Here is a 17,721-nt window from a genome sequence, read left to right on the forward strand (position 1 = left end):
ACTTTGTTTTGAATCTATTGAAGGAAGAATTATTGACTGGGTTTTCCCCTATGTAGGGGTTTTTCCCTGGCTGCGTGCCTACATCGCATGTCCTCTTCTATTTATTGATTGGCATTAGTCTTGATGATAAGGATAAGATAAATTAAAAGAAGAAAATTAATAACAAAATATCACAAGATAATGTCATAATACGAGAAATAAATTAACTTGGCACCTCCTTGGATTTCTCAACAAGGTCCACTTGGTCCCGTGTGGTCCCGCAACATTTGAAAGATAAATCCACAAAGGCCACTTGGAATCCAAGTTTCCACAAGGATATTAGGGTCTAGGAATCTTCTTGACAAGTCACATACTCAAACCCTAGCCCTTGAAATTCTCCTAAGCCCTTCCTAGAGAGCCTTTCATCTTGCTTTCCAAGCAAGTAAACCATACATTTGAGCCTCTCTTGTGAATAGGCTTCTAGGATCGCCCTTCATCCTATCTTTGATCTATTCTTCTCTGTGATCCTTATCATACCAAGACTCTTCCCATCCATGAAAGTTTGTAAAGAGTAGCCTTAGCTGAGGTGACAGTGGGCTATTGCTCCATTGTTGCCCTTGACCTAGTAGTTGCCCTATATGATCCCCTCCTAGGACCCCTACTAGTTTGAGCGGTAACATACCACACATGCTATAATGTACCTAACAACCCATGTGCCTGCTAGGATGGTGGGGTACTTGTAAATTCCTCAATTTCCCACCATTTAAACATAGATTTGATACCTTATGATACGTTGACATGCTATATGATGAATTATAAATGCAATATGACAAGCAAGCTCATGTAATTCTCATTTAAACATTCATAATTCTACTATGCACATCATTTATTAAGTGTAATTGTATAAGCACAAAATGCACAATATTAACAGCAAAATAAACCAAAAAACTTGTCTTTATGAAAATTTACACAATTGGCTATAGCAAACGTTCCACTCGGCCATAAGCATTGATGCACCAATACTCTCTTTAACAAGCCACCCCCTAGTTGGTGTTGAATTTTCTACAAGATACACAGTAGAATTCTATTTTGTGCCAGATATTTACTTTCCTAATGATTTTCACACAATACTCTTATGCCACTAATATCATTGAGCAATTACACTTCGGAAAATATCAACAATAAATGCAGCGGAAACAGTAAAGATCATAGAAAGACAGCCATGCACAGTAGACACAAAACTTTTACGTTGGGAAACCATACCTTGGGAGAAAACCCAACAACTTTTCTTTAGGGGAAATTATTCTTTAGCAAGGTTTAAAAATCAACTATTTTTCTAGAAATCAGTGCCAAATATACAAGTCCAAATACCAGTCAAGCCTAGTCAAACTCTAGCAAGTCAACACTAGTCAAATTGCCCAAAATAATCAGAAGTCCATGCTACTCAAATTGTCCAAGTTTGTGATCAAACTGGTCTGGTCAAGCTCAAACCTGTGGTCTGCAGCCCCTGTGGCTCCTGCGGCCTTCTCTCTTGTTGCAGCCCTTGCCCTCTAACTCAACATCCTTTAAACTTGGCTACCACTCCTTGCTGCCCTCAGAAAGATGAAGAAAAAACTCACTTTCTTGGTGATAAAAATGAAATGTCACATCATGTATTTATACTTGTCGAATGGGCTAAAATAAGCCAAGGGACACAACCCTTCACTTCGCTGGGCCGAATGGATTTCCTTGGCCGACTTGCACTCCAAAAATAAAATAAAAAATTATTTTAATTTTCTTAGGCCGACTTGGAGACCTCTTTAGCATGCAAGAATACCTCTTGATGCTACAAAAAATCAACACTCCCTCTTAGCGAGTGAGTTATTCTCCTTAGCTGAAATTTCTCCTTCCTTAAGAAAATTTCATGAGCTTGCTATGTTGATGTATGCACGTCTATAGATCACTCCATCCTGGAGTAGGCAATGTGAGTATCCTAGGCCATTTACCCCTGGCCAAATCAACATGGCCCAGCCAAAGTCCTTCATGGCTTCTCAGGTAAATATATCAATCTCCTCTGGTCAAATAAGCATGACCCAACCAAGTTCGTCTAGCTTCTCAGGAGAAGGTCTGCCCTTGGACCATTCACCCTTGGCCAAATCAGCATGGCCCAGCTAAAGTCCTTTATGGCTTCTCAAGTGAATTTCATCTATCTCCTCTGGTCAAATCGGCATGACCCACCCAAGTCCTTTTGGCTTCTTAGGAGATATGTCCCAGTGTTGCACGATCCTCCACCCCCCCCCAAAAAGGTTCCAAGGGGGAACCGTGTCTCGTACGGATCCATGGGGTACCCATAGGCGAAAATGCGTCTAGTACAAATCCGTGGGGGATCCTTTGGCAGAACCGCGAATCCAAAAGTCGGATCTACGGCTCCACAAGAATGGGCCAGTTCCTAGAAATTCGAAACCGCGCGAGCCAGATCCAAAATTCCGGATTTTTGAACTGCGATTCCAAACAAGGATCCGCCTCAGATCCACAACGGATCGAGCACGAATCCATGAAGATCCCGAGTGGAACCGAGGACCAACAAGCGGTTTGGGCAGAGGCTGGCTTTTCTTTGATGGCTTTAATTTGAGTTGGGGTGCGTTTAAGGTGAGTTAGGAATAGAATAGATGGGGATAAAAGTCATTTCCCCCTCTTTTCCTCACTTTTGCATCTTTGGAGAGATTGGAGAAGAGAACTTGGAGAAGAGAGGCTTGAGGGGAGCTTGGACGAGTGAAGGAGGAGGAGCTAGGAGCAGTGAAGAAGGATGAGCTTGGAGGAGTAAAGAAAGGCTTCCATCTACAAGAGCTAAAGAGGTAAGTGCAAACCCCAAACTCCCTCATTTTCAATCATTGTTGTTTGTATTTTTTCTCCTCCCTCTCCTACTCTTTCCCACTCTTTCTTCTTGTTCATTTTATTGCAGGTTGTCCATATATATTCATATTCCACAATGGTGTTCTTTTGGCTTCTATGTATCATTCCACTTTGGGTTTTCATGATGGTAAAGGGGGATAGAAATAGAAGGGAAGAAAAATGAGAGGATAGTGGTCCCCATATGAGTGACTCAATGTGTGATGAGGAGGAAGGGTTTGAAGTGGAATGGGATGAAGAGGACACTGAAATGCAAGAGGGAAACGCTGCATTGACACCCTTGTGGAATTATGTGACCAAACTTGAAGGGGGAAAAGGTAGTGGAAGCTACAAGTTTATGTGCCCTCATGGTTGTCATGGAGGAAAACCATATACTGGTTCATATATCCATGTGAGGAGGCATCTTTGTGGGGTGATGGACAGTGATGAGAAAAAGGGTGTCGTGGGGATAACAATTTTCCCTAAGGTTTCAATGGAACAAAGAAGAAAATACATCCAAATAAAGGAGATTGCACAACAGAAAAACAACAAAAAACTCATTCTGAATCAAGTGCAACCTCTAGATTTGGTAGCTCATCTCCTCATGGTACTTTTGCAACCTCTGAAAATAGAAGAACAATAGGGGATTTCTTGAATGTTGTTGGGAGGGATGATGTGGATGGGAAGATAGTACAGTTTCTTTGTGCTTGCGGTGTACCATTTAATGTGCTTTGTTCTCCCTATTGTCATGATAAGGTTAAGGGCATCAATGAAGCCCCAAAAGGATACAAGAGCCCCAACTATGAGAAAGCTAGAACTGTGTTATTAGAAAGAGAAAAAGCAAAGGTTCAAAGAGCTTTGACACGTTTTAAAAATGAGTGGGTGGATTGTAAGGTATACATCATATCAGATGGGTGGACAAATGTTAGAAACCAACATTTGATAATTGTTCTTGGTGTTTTTGCTAGTGGTGCAGTGTTTATTGCAAGTCATGACTCCTCCTCCATAAGTGCAACTTCACAAAACATTGCAGATATCCTATTGAAATCAATCAATGACGTTGGTCCTAATAATGCGGTTCAAGTGATCACAGATAATGCAGCAAATTGTAAGGCAGCAAGAAAAATTATTGAGCATACTCATCCACACATCTTTTGGTCTAGGTGCTTGGTGCACACATTGAACCTTTTGACGCATGATATTGTGAAGCATAGAGAATGTGGATGGATTAATGAGATTTACAAGAGAGGGAAGCAACTCATTAAATTTATCAAAGGGCATACAAGGGTAAACTATTTTTATGGCACTTACTCCAAGTTGCAGTTACTTAAACTTGCAAAAACAAGATTTGCAAGTTATTACCTCACCTTTAGGCAGCTAGTGAAGGTGAGACAAGCTTTAACTAATATGGTGACCTCTGAATCATGGGATGACATTAACACTAATAGAGATGGTGCTAATGTAGCCAAGGAAGCTATTCTTGACAATTAATTTTGGTCACAAATTAAATATGTTTTGCAATTCACCAAACCAATTTATTACATGATCAAGTTTGCAAATTCAGATCAAGCAATAGTTGGGGAGGTGTATGAACAAATGGATAACATGTTGGGGCAGATTAAAGACATTGTTGAGCCTAGAGATATCACCTTGTACAATTATATTCGTGCAAAGGTGGAAAAACGATGGGACATGCTAAAGTTTAAACATTGCATTGCATGCCTTAGCACATGTTTTGACACCTACATACTATCATCCATCATGTTCTGACACCTAAATACTATCATCCATCATGGCTTTCAACACGAGCACCTAAGGGGGGGAGCAGGAGAAAACCACACCTAGATCCACAGGTTCTATCTAGTTACATGAAAGCATTGGATAAATTAGTCCCTAATGAGGAGAAGTTTGCCATGCTATGGAAACATTTGAGCAATTATATGCTTAGCACTGGTCCATTTGGCAGCATGCATGCAATTAGAGATCGAGAGAATTTATCTTCTCTTGAGTGGTGGAACATGCATGGAGGTGCTACTCCAATTCTACAAACTTTGGCATTATAGGTGCTATCACAGGTGGTAAACACTTCTTCTCCCGATAGGTGTTGGAGCACTTATTCTTTCATCCACAATGTTAAAAGGAACAAGTTAAATTTAGACCGAGTAGAGAGCTTGGTTTATGTTCACTACAACTTGCAATTGTTGTCCCATTACTGTGACGATGCAAAGACTAATAAAGACCTTAAGGTTTGGGACAAAAATCCAGAAGAACCCAATTTGGAGGATGGAGTGTTGTGATTAGAGCAATTGGAGGATGCTCTTATCTAGGATGATGATGATCAAGTTGAGATGCCACCCCCATTTGATCCCATCGTTCCCAAGTTCCATGCTTCAACACCAATAGCAGGGGCTTCATCTTCATTAGTTCCACTGTCACAACTTCCAGAGCCACCGTCTTCTTCATTGACACCATCTTCTTCATTGCTATCACGTGGAGGCTCACGTATTGTTCGTGGGTGGAAGGAGGAGAGATTAGTAGATACTAGATATATTCACAGTTTACTACTTTTGTCATAGATTAGACTTGTAGTCTTGTTGTGAATTTAAAATTTTGTGGCTTACTCTTCCTAGTTCAATGTGTACTTGAGTCTTGGTGGTGGCCAAGTGGCCTATTTTGTAAACATTATTATTTGAATTTTGGAAATGACTCGTGTTGACAGTGGCTCACTTGCTAGATAGGTTACTTGGCTCACACACTGTTCGTGGTGGAAGGAGGAGAGATTAGTAGATATTAGATATATTCACAGTTTACTATTTTTTTCATAGATTAGACTTGTAGTCTTGTTGTGAATTTGAAATTTTGTGTCTTACTCTTCCTAGTTCAATGTGTACTTGAGTCTTGGTGGTGTCCAAGTGGCCTATTTTGTAAACATCATTATTTGAATTTTGGACATGACTCATGTTGACAGTTGCTCACTTGCTAGATAGGTTACCTGAATGTTTGCTAGATAGGTTACCTGAATGTTTGATGATTTTATCTTCTAAATGTTTTATGTTTTATGATATGCTTAAAAATTTGATGTATGTTTGTAATTGCTAGAATCTACACGGTTGATGCTCAAATAATCAATCACTAATGTACTATGGATGCCATATCTATCTTGATTTATGTAAAAATATGCATATTTTCATGTCTTCTACAGCGAATTTGGTATTTTGGATGTTTTCTTAATATAAATGCAAAAAAACATTATATATATATATATATTGTAGCCGCTTTTGAGACAGTGCGCATCATAGATTTTTGGGAAATGACGCTTCCGCAGATTTGCTTCCAAAAAATATCCCTGCTTCGTGCAACATTGATCTGTCCAATACTGCAATTGCCCTGGGCCATTCACCCTTTGTCAAATGACCCAGCCAAGTCCTTTTGGCTTCTCAAGTGAATGTATCCATCTCCCTTGGTCAAATCAACATGACCCAGCGAAGTCCTTCTAGCTTCTCAGAAGATGGTCTACATGATTCTACAAAGACATCAACACTCCCTCCAAACGAAGGAGACATTCTGCATCAACGCCAAGCTTGTCTCTGGAGTATACAAACGTTTCTCTAGATAGAGGCCTAGTGAGGATGCCCATAAGTTGCTAGTCTGTAGATATGTACTGGAGCTAACCTGCTCCCTTCTGCACCATGTCTCGAATGAAGTGATATTTGATCTTAATGTGCTTCGACCTGATCAAATAGCCCTGCAAAACAGTTATGACGCCACATTGCTTCTTGTCTTGCGGCACTTGCTACGATATACTCTGCCTTTGTTGTACTAACTACAACAAAAGTTTGCTTCCTACTAAACAAGGAAATCATAGAAGAACCCAATTTAGAGGATGGAGTGTTGTGATTAGAGCAATTGGAGGATGCTCTTATCTAGGATGATGATGATCAAGTTGAGATGCCACCCCCATTTGATCCCATCGTTCCCAAGTTCCATGTTTCAACACCAACAACAGGGGCTTCATCTTCATTAGTTCCACTGTCACAACTTCCAGAGCCACCGTCTTCTTCATTGTCACCATCTTCTTCATTGCTATCACGTGGAGGCTCACGTATTGTTCGTGGTGGAAGGAGGAGAGATTAGTAGATACTAGATATATTCACAGTTTACTACTTTTGTCATAGATTAGACTTGTAGACTTGTTGTGAATTTGAAATTTTGTGTCTTACTCTTCCTAGTTCAATGTGTACTTGAGTCTTGGTGGTGGGCCAAGTGGCCTATTTTGTAAACATTATTATTTGAATTTTGGAAATGACTCGTGTTGACAGTTGCTCACTTGCTAGATAGGTTACTTGGCTCACACACTATTCGTGGTGGAAGGAGGAGAGATTAGTAGATATTAGATATATTCACAGTTTACTACTTTTTTCATAGATTAGACTTGTAGTCTTGTTGTGAATTTGAAATTTTGTGTCTTACTCTTCCTAGTTCAATGTGTACTTGAGTCTTGGTGGTGGCCAAGTGGCCTATTTTGTAAACATTATTATTTGAATTTTGGACATGACTCATGTTGACAGTTGCTCACTTGCTAGATAAGTTACTTGAATGTTTGATGATTTTATCTTCTAAATGTTTTATGTTTTATGATATGCTTAAAAATTTGATGTATGTTTGTAATTGCCAAAATCTACACGGTTGATGCTCAAATAATTAATCATTGATGTACTATGGATGCCATATCTATCTTGACTAATGTAAAAATATGCATATTTTCATGTCTTCTACAACTAATTTGGTATTTTGGATGTTTTCTTGATATAAATGCAAAAAAAAAATAAACTATATATATATATATATATATATCTATTGTAGCCGCTTCTGAGACACTTCGCATCATATATTTTTGGGAAATGACGCTTCCGCAGATCTACTTCCAAAAAATATCCCTGCTTCGTGCAACATTGATCTGCCCAATACTGCAATTGCCATGGGCCATTCACCCTTTGTCAAATGACCCAGCCAAGTCCTTTTGGCTTCTCAAGTGAATGTATCCATCTCCCTTGGTCAAATCAACATGACCCAGCCAAGTCCTTCTAGCTTCTCAGAAGATGGTCTACATGATTCTACAAAGACATCAACACTCCCTCCAAACGAAGGAGACATTTTGCATCAACGCCAAGCTTGTCTCTGAAGTATACAAATGTTTCTCTAGATAGAGGCCTGGTGAGGATGTCCATAAGTTGCTAGTTTGTAGATATGTACTGGAGCTAACCTGCTCCCTTCTGCACCATGTCTCGAATGAAGTGATATTTGATCTTAATGTGCTTAGACCTGATCAAATAGCCCTGCAAAACTGTTATGAAGCCACATTGCTTCTTGTCTTGCGGCACTTGCTGCGATATACTCTGCCTTTGTTGTACTAACTACAACAAAAGTTTGCTTCCTAGTAAACAAGGAAATCATAGTCAATCCCAAACTGAAACAGCACCCTGAGGTGCTCTTTCTTTCCTCTGCACTCTTAGACCAATCCCTACAGCCTCACTTCACCACCTGAGACATATCTTAAACATATCCAGCCGTACCACACAAGTACCAAAACACATGCTTCGCTACATGCCTTGGCTCAACCATAAAATGGCTATCTTCCTTCACTAGATTCATCACCACAGTTGCTTTCTGGTCACCCTAACTAAGTGCTCCCTCTGACACTAAAGTAGATCCTCCTGTCGCAATCTTGGGTGCCCCCTCTGACACTAAAGCAGATCCTCCTGTTGCAATCTTGGGTGCCCCCTCTACCATTGTTGCTCCCTTTGTCACTGAAGCATATTTGGTTGTCTACCATGGTCCCCACATAGAAGGCATACTGCTCCTAGAGACGTCCCTCCTTTGAGAATATACTCTGACAATCTCAACCCAAGACATCCTCTTGGAAGACTACTACTTCCACTCTTCCTGACTGTCTTCTTCCTCGAAACTGGAAGCTCTTCCAGTCATTTGGCATGGTCCAGATGTCTACACAATCCTCCCTCTCGAACATCAATCACTCTTGTTGAGCCTATGCTCGAGCCCTTAGGCCATACAAGAACCTGACCATTTAGCAACTAGAGCAAAGAACTCCTCATAGTCCACTTCCTCTTACTAGGAGAACCCTCTTGCCACAAAATTTTCTTTGTACTTCTCGATGTTGCCATATACTGCATGAAGCATTACATTGGCAAGTCTCCACAATTCTTCCTTTTTGCAAAACTCCACTCAGGAGGCCACAGAAGAAAAAATTATAGCCTAGCAAAAAATACAAGAACCAGAGGCTAACCTAAAAAATAATAATAATCAAGGGAGAAAAAAAATATATAAAGTACTTATCTCTTGATCTGAGGATTGTAGAGAATTATCAACTTCCTCTCTAAAAAATTTGTAAAAGAGCCTCAGAAACCTGTCATATGCCATGTCCACAAACATTACTGGAAGTAGATCCTAAAGGAAGAGTTCCTTTGACTTTTTTTGAGGTGGATGCTCATCATCATCATCAACAACAACATTGGTTGTCGATGCATGCTGCTTTTTCTTCATTTTCTTCTCAAGACACTTAGAGGCATAATGTCCAAACTTTTGACAAATGAAGCACTTAACCTTTGATAACCCTTCTTTTTCTTCTTGGGCACCAATGCTTGGGTTGGTTGTCCTAATAATCTGTATAGTCCTCCCTTTCAGTCAGATATGTGAGAGAATATTGAAAACCTATCATGTGTCTAGAAGCACCACTATCCACCAACCAAATACCACTATTTGTAATGGAATCTGAAGGAGAGGAAACAAGGACTTTCTCCTTAGCTCCCTCTAACTCTAGAATAACTTCCTTTTGAAGATTTGTAAGACAATCCAACTTGTCTTTCATTCTAAGACTTTGCACCATTTTGTAAGAGATCTAGAAACCAACAAGTTGTTGAACACTTGCCTCTTACACTGACTTCAATGATTGTTCTTTCAACAAGAAGGCTCTAATACCATGTTGAATTTTCTACAAGATAGATAAGAGAATTTTATTTTCTGCCAGATAATTACTTCCTAATTATTTTGACACAGTGTTTTTATGTCATTGATATCATTGAGAAATTACACTTCAGAAAATATCAACAGTAAATGCAGTAGAAACATTAAAGATCATAGAAAGACAGTCATGCATGATAGACACAAGTCTACTAAAATCCTATTGCAACAACTAGAAATTATTTTTCTAATTGTTAATTAATTTAACAATTTATCTGCTACGACAAATTCCAAATAATTTACACTGCAACCTTCACAAATAAACTATGGAAGAAAAATAGCGCTGGAATCTGAGAAAATCTAGCACACACATAAAAATATGCTACCATTTTTTTTGACAAATTTCCCCATAAAAACCCAACTTTAGAAAATCGGTCCAGCAGCTGAGGGTTTTATTATTATGCAGCAATGAGAAAAATCTAAGTACAATAAATCTAGATGTTGAATCTGGCAATCCTACAAAGAAAAAATACTGGCAAAAATCTAGTGAGGAATTTCCTCACCCCACAAGCAATCTGGCAATGAAGACTGGCCTCTGGAACCCCTCTTCAAATTGCCCTGCGTCACCCTCTGCGTGGGCTCTATGCAGGCATTAATCCGTATGGCCTAGATCTCACACTGAGTTGTCTCTTCTAGTTGCCACTAACTCTTGAAACATTTCTCTCGACCTCTATTGAAGTTCTTTTGCCTCCGGATCTCTGAAACAACTTCCCGAATCTGCAAATCGAACTGCCTATTGGAGGCTTTTACATCAACCTCATTGTGGCTATCTCAGGCTCTGTACAATGCACTTGTTGGATCTGGAAAGTTTCCTCCACCCTCACTGTCCCTGCCCCTCACTATCTCTAATTCGATCTTTGGCTCTCTGGTAATTGTTGTTGCTCTCTGGAAATCAATCTGCCAAGGAAATCGAGCTGCTGAAGTGTCTTCTGCAAGTGCCCATCCTCTGTTGGAGCACCAACGGCCAAGATTAAAACTTAATCAAGGGCTAGGATCATCTTGAAGTCGATCTATGTGAGTTTCTATACTATTCTCACCTTGACTTAATTATTTTTTATTAATTAACCAGTTTTCCTAAGTCAACATTAAAAAATAGGTTTAATAGGTTAATAATTTAATCAAGTCATCCCTAGGGGGAATTTCCAAAAACAATTTCTAGGTTTTGGAGATCTCATGCATTCTAGCCTCTTCACCAAATTTCGTGGCTAGAACACATCCGATGCTACAAAAATTAACACTTCCTCTTGGTGAGGACTATGTTCTAGCGTTGCACACCCAGTCACAACACTCTGTCTCTGTGTCATCTCCTATCACGCTACTGGTGTCTAGTTACTACTCCTCACCAACCACTGCGTGACTCTGATGCTGCATTTGTGCTACTGCTGACACTATTATACTACTTCCAACTCTGCATCTGCACTACAACTCCCTCTCATCTATTGTTGTTGTAACTGCAAGTACTGCAACTGGGAAGCATCCAAAACACTGAATCATTTGTGTTTAGTATGATGCATCTGTCTCCTGAGTCCTGACTGCTACTAGCCTTTGCACTGTCACTGAAGAATCTGCGTTGCTGCTAACTCTGCACTGAGCCACCTGCTCTGTTGTCAACACTGCACTGCGCTCCTTAGCATCTGACTACTACTAGTCTGCAACTACCACTCTAGTACTGACTGCATCAAGTGCCACTGATCCATCCTGCTACTAAATATTGTGGCCCCACTGTAGCCAGGTAATTATCCATGAAGTGGACTCCTCAAGGACACTAACCACTCTCTGTAGAACTCTAGGGCTACAGTGCCAAATCACCCCACCTCACTCCTAGAGGTATATCTGCAAACATAGCAAACTCTTCCTCTAGCCTAGAAGAAGGCTTGTCTATTTCTATGGATGCTACCTATTGGTCTTGCTTCTCCTATTGTTCTTCTTCCTAAGAGGACATTGTGTACTATAGTGACTGAACTCACCACATTTGAATCACTTGACCTTTGACAAGTCCTTCTTCTTCTTTTGCTCCCCCTGCCCCTAACTGGGACCCTCCGATGCCAGGGCCACATTCTCCTCCTCCTTCACACCCTTCAATCCGCTACTACTGTTGCCCCTGATGGAGCTCTTAAGCAAAGCTCGTCTCGTTTCCTCCTGTTGCAAATTGGCCCACATCTTGTCCCATCTAGGTAGCGTGTCTCTGCCTTGTCGTCGCTCAGATTGTACAAGCACTGCAACAACGGCTCAAGGCAGGGGCTATCACTCTGATCCCCGCCCACTCTGTTCTAGTTGTCTCCGAACAGCAAGCTATGGGGGGTAGTCCCTATGGAAATGAGATGATGAAAGACAAGTTGGGAACCAACCTATACGGGAGACATAGTTGAGTGGCCTAGCTACTTGGTTGAATTTAGCAAGACTTGAGGATTTAATTAGATTTAGAAATGAGACCGGTGCCTTATGGAGTCAAAATTCTTGCTTATTACAAATTTAGACCAAGTAACTAGATGGACAACTGCTGCTTAAATGATTAACTAACCTATGTGCCATGCAAATCCTAAGATCTAGGTGTAATGCAATGATCTTGGTCACTTTCAAAATATATGCCTAGTATAAATGGAACCTCCCTCTTAACTGTTTCCAGATCAGTCTTTAGAGTAGGTTGTGGAATGGAATCCAACAAAGAGTAAGCAAAGGATTTACTAACGATACCTCCCCCTATGTTCCAACCACCCAGTGCCTCCAGTGCTGCAAAGACAGTGGCTCTAACGACTGCAAGGTCACTGTGTTAATCACTTGAAAGGTGTTGAATCCCTCAAGCTAGGTGAGAAAGGGTGTCCCTAGAGGTCTATCAACCAAGCTTATGCTTGGAGGTTAACTATTAGTGCAACCTAAGCTTAGAATGCTTATGCAATGGTTATGAGTGAGATTCTTAGTTTGAGAATAGCTTAATGTTTAAGTACTTCAAATTATGATTAACCTTTAACAAGAAGAGTACTTATAAATAAAATGTAATCTTACAACCAAAAAAGTGTCAAACTTAGTGCCAATGTCGAATCCACAAGATGCCAAATACTCAATTTATTTAGTTAGCAATTTTACGTCAATAATAATGCCAAGATTATGAAACAACACAAGATTATGAACCCAACTTAGAGCACTTAGTCAACAATGCTTCGACCACAATGTCAATCAGATCTTAATGCCAAAGTGAATTAGACCTTCAACAAGATTTTAGAGCTAAGATGTTTGAGTGGTTTAAGTGTCCGGTTAACAAATTCTCAAATTTAACACAAGGCAAACAATTATTAAAACTTAATCAACATAAACCACTATGAGTCAATTTAATCATGAAAGAGCCACTTATGAAGAAGTATAGGACAGCAGTAAATAAATCACTTCCAACCAAAAAATTATTAAGCTTTTAAAACTGAAAATGACAAATGAGTAGCCCAAATGACTTGCCAATGTAGATTTATGAATTTCAGGCCTCTTAAGATGCAATACTCAGAATATATCAGATCTGAAATCACTTATTACAGAAGTGAAAAAATTATGCAAACAGTGATTAACTTATACCAAAATATGCCCAAAACTTTCTAGATGTTGAAACAAATTTACCAATGTGAAATTATGAGCTTTTAGGCCTTCTAAAGATGTGTTATTCAGAAATTATCAGATCTGATCTATTCAATTATGCAATACTCAGAATATATCAGATCTGAAATCACTTATTACAGAAGTGAAAAAATTATGCAAACAGTGATTAACTTATGCCAAAAATATGCCCAAAACTTTCTAGATGTTGAAACAAATTTACCAATGTGAAATTATGAGCTTTTCGGCCTTCTAAAGATGTGTTATTCAGAAATTATCAGATCTGATCTATTCAATTACGCAATGATTTTCCAGCAAGCAAATAAGTAGATCTAGGCTAAGATATTCAATGCCCAAGTAGCCAAAACACTAGCAAAATTGAACCCTAAAATTATTAATATGTTAAGACCACTTAGATGTGATTTTAGGGCACTTATATCATTGTTATGAAGAATTTATCACAGCTAAAGCAAAATAGAGATAAAGTGAGGGTTTAGAGAGCAAACCCTAGGCCCAAGGCTTTGTAGCACACTTGCCAAATTTGCCCAAAATTTTCCAATGGAGATGTCACCTGAAAACACAAATTTTTTAGTCAATTTCTCTACAAAACACACCAAGCTTTAGTCCAAAAAAAAATCAGAGGTAGATCTAGGGAAAATTAGGGCTAAGAAGGGCTAGCACTAGGCCCAATAGGGTTAGCGTTAGGCTAGGAGAGCCCTGGAAGGCCTAGCAGCCAAGGAAAGAGGCTAAAGGAGGGTTGAAAGGGGGAGCAAAGAGAGGCAAAAAGGGAGACTGAAGGGTAGAAGAGGAGGACGAAAGAGGCCGCGATGAGGTGGGGACTTGGAAATCCCATGGCCAGCCTAAAAGGTTGTCTTCTAGGGTCAAAGAGGGGAGTCGAGGCCTCCTAGGCCCACGGCCAGGCATGAAAAGGCCTTGAACCCTTGAGGCAGGGCCCAAAAGGGAAGGTCGAGGCCCCTAGAGGCTACAACCAGCCCTAGAAGGGCTAAAAATGATGACGATGGGGCCACAAAGGCTGAATTAGGAGGGTTTGAGGTTGACATTGGCCTAGGAAAGGCTAGATCCAAGCCCAAAAGGCCTAAAATTTGAAAACCCTTGCTCCAAAAATTTAATTTGCTTCAGATCTGAAATTTACGACAAATTCTTCAATGGCTAGCCCTGCAAGAAAATTTAGAGGCTATATCTTACCCTTAAGGGCTTAGATCTAGCTCTATTTCAGCTCTTTCCACTTGATCTCACTTGCAAAAAATGGAGATAAAAACACCAAAACCCGAATATATACAAAAAAATCTTAAACCCCCAATCAAAAAAAATAATTTACAAAATATATTATACAAAGTTATTTACAAATGTACAAATATACAACGCTTTTGAAAAGAATTTTAAGAAATGAATTTTTATGAATTTATTTTTTTGATAAGTGGCTAAATGTATTTCTAAGAATAAATGCAAGCTACAGCCTTAGCAAAGTTAAATAAACCATATAAATATTTGGAGTCCAAACAAGGTCAGCCTACATCCACAATTTGTGAACTTAGAGCCCAAGGACTAGGGAACCTGCAAACATTATATATATTCTTCAGAAAAGCTTGTTAGACATATGGCGAATCAGATCACGTAAGATAAACCCAGAATCTACCAATAGAATGATCTTATCCCCATTTAATGAATAAACAAACTTTAAATATTTTTAAGCACGGTATAAGAATGCTCGTACCCAGCACGTACACAAATCAGTGGACAATAAACACCATAAACTGCACCTCAAAGTCTTTGTTATGATTCAAATAATGATCTCAGCGAGACAGTAGCATTACATCAGCTTTTTTGCAGAATTTTCTTATCCAAACATCAGATGGCTTGAGACTCAAATGACACTCTATACATAGATAAATCCTCCAAATGGGAAAATAATGGATAGTTAGCTTGATCCTCATCAAAATAATCTCGATCGTCGATAAATCCTTGATCAACTTTCAATCTTTGTCGTTGAAATAATTATTTTTGAGGAATTTCCGAATTTCTCATTTAACCCATTTTTTATTAAGCTCAAAATTAATTATTTTGAGTTAATTTCCTTAAAAAATTGACTTTGACTTAACAACAAAGGTCCAAGGGTCCAATTTTTCTTGAAATTTCCAATATTCCCTTGGTGGGGGACCTCCAAAAATTAATTCCTTTGAGATCCACGAATTTTTCCACTTAGAGAAATTTAATTTTGACCCTAATTAATAATTTTCTGGCTTAAGATTAATTTAGTTTTCTACCAGAAAAGTTAATTAATTGGCACTTGAGGGGATTAAATATTTTTTCCATGCTCTAATATTTTAGCCATGGTGTCTAAGTATGAGGGGACCATGCACTAAAATATTTTTCACATAAGATTTTTACAATTCAACCCTCAAAGGGGGAACACCCATTCAGTTCAGTATAGACCCTGATATTACATGCCCAATTCTGCGACACAATATGATCTAGTAGACCAAGTAATTTGTAATAAAATAATTTAGCCAACTAGATTAAATTATTCCCAAATCACTTTTACATAAGACTCGACTAGAACACTAGAACTTACCTAAGACTTTGACGAAGAATTCCACCCTAGCTTTGGAGTAAGGTTGAAGGGAAAAACCATGCCGACCATTCGTGTTTAGAAACACAAATGAGTCAATGAAACGAAAAACCTCCTAAGATGAAATTTTCGCCAAAATAATAGGCTTACCTAGGTTGTTACATATACGGTCTTACTAGCACCATTTATATTATAAATTTGCAAAATGGGCTTACAATGACTCAATAAACTAATGACTGATAATCCAATCCTTTGACAAGAAATTGGCAAAAAGTTTGCAACATGCCCAATATACTTTGGACAAAGACTTGTCAATCCTCTGAGACATTGTTTAGTACCAATCATACTAGCTCTGATGGTTGAAGCTCTGCCCCAACAGCTGCAAGCTGATCTCAAACCTTTTGAATCCTGGTGAGGAAGGGATCTATGCCTTTTGTATCCTGATGCATCTCAACTTTTCTTCTAGGAACATCTTCCTCTGCTCAAAAGTACCCTAATATAGCATAAGAGAGTTACCCACATGCCCCTAGCAGTTCCTTTGCCTGCCACATGTGAGACTATATGATCTCAGACTCCATCCAAGATCAACCGCTTCGCCCTTGCCATCTCCTTCTTGTATTCTTTGAGCTGATCTGCATCCTGGGGAACTGCCACCACATTATCTATGTAGGCTTTCAGGCCATATTCATCTAGAAGGAAGGACATCCTAGCCTTCCAGATGACATAGTTGGAAGCTCCATCCAACCTATCCTGATCTCTAAGCCCTGTTGTGGCCATATCTGGATCTGATCTGGAAACTCCCTCTTCCTCTGCTCACTTGTTGCTCTGCTACTCACACTCCCTCCTGGAATGCGCAACTCTGCTAACTATTGCTACCAATCTGCAATTGGGAAAAAATCAGATTTCTTGGCTAGAAACCCTTTGACAAAAATCTCCCTCTGTATGCAATTTCTCTTCCACCCAATGCTAATTTTGCTACTGCAAAACCCTCTGCGTCCAACCAAGGAATCTGCTCAGCGAAAATCTGAGTTGTTGTTGCTCCCTTTGATTGTTGGAATCACTATCCCGAGCAACTCAACTTTTCTGCCAACCTGCAACTGAAAATCGAATTTTTGCCCCAACAATTCTGCCTGCCTATCAATGAACTGTGCATCCTGTAGGAATTTCGGCCTGAAACTCCCTTCTTTGCTTCTAAAGCTTCCTGGTTGATCACTCATGCTCTGATACCATGTGAAAATTTCAAGTCTACTGAAATTCTATTGCAGCAACTAGAAATTATTTTTCTAATTGTTAATAAATTTAACAATTTATTTGCTATGGCAAATACCAAATAATTCACACTGCAACCTTCACAAATAAACTACGGAAGAAAAATAACGCTGGAATCTGAGAAAATCTACCACACACACATAAAAATATGACACTGTTGTTTTTGGACAAATGTCCCTAGAAAAACCCAACTTAGGAAAACCGATGCAATAGTTGATGGTTTTATTATTATGCAGCAGTGAGAAAACTCTGAGTACAATAAACCTGGATGCCGAATATGGCAATCCTACAGAAAAAAAATATTGGCAAAAATCTAGTGAGGAATTTTCCTCACCCCATAGGCAATTTGGCACTGAAGACTAGCCTTTGAAACCCCTAAACAAATTTCCCTGCATCAC

At 39.3% G+C, this 17,721-nt stretch overlaps 1 pseudogene across 1 annotated transcript in view; it reads right to left on the reverse strand.

The window, feature by feature from the left end:
* The window catches only part of LOC149201121 (scarecrow-like protein 21 pseudogene), a 106,096-nt pseudogene that overhangs the window by 37,407 nt on the left and 50,968 nt on the right, over positions 1–17,721 (reverse strand). The window contains exon 2 of the transcript XR_016253861.1: positions 13,971–14,035. The product of XR_016253861.1 is annotated as a scarecrow-like protein 21 pseudogene (transcript). The remainder of the gene's footprint in view (positions 1–13,970; positions 14,036–17,721) is intronic.

The sequence above is a fragment of the Pinus tabuliformis genome, chromosome 2_1, assembly GCF_031772625.1.
Source record: "Pinus tabuliformis cultivar Carrire ecotype Pingquan chromosome 2_1, CPIR1, whole genome shotgun sequence".
Taxonomy (NCBI): domain Eukaryota; kingdom Viridiplantae; phylum Streptophyta; class Pinopsida; order Pinales; family Pinaceae; genus Pinus; species Pinus tabuliformis.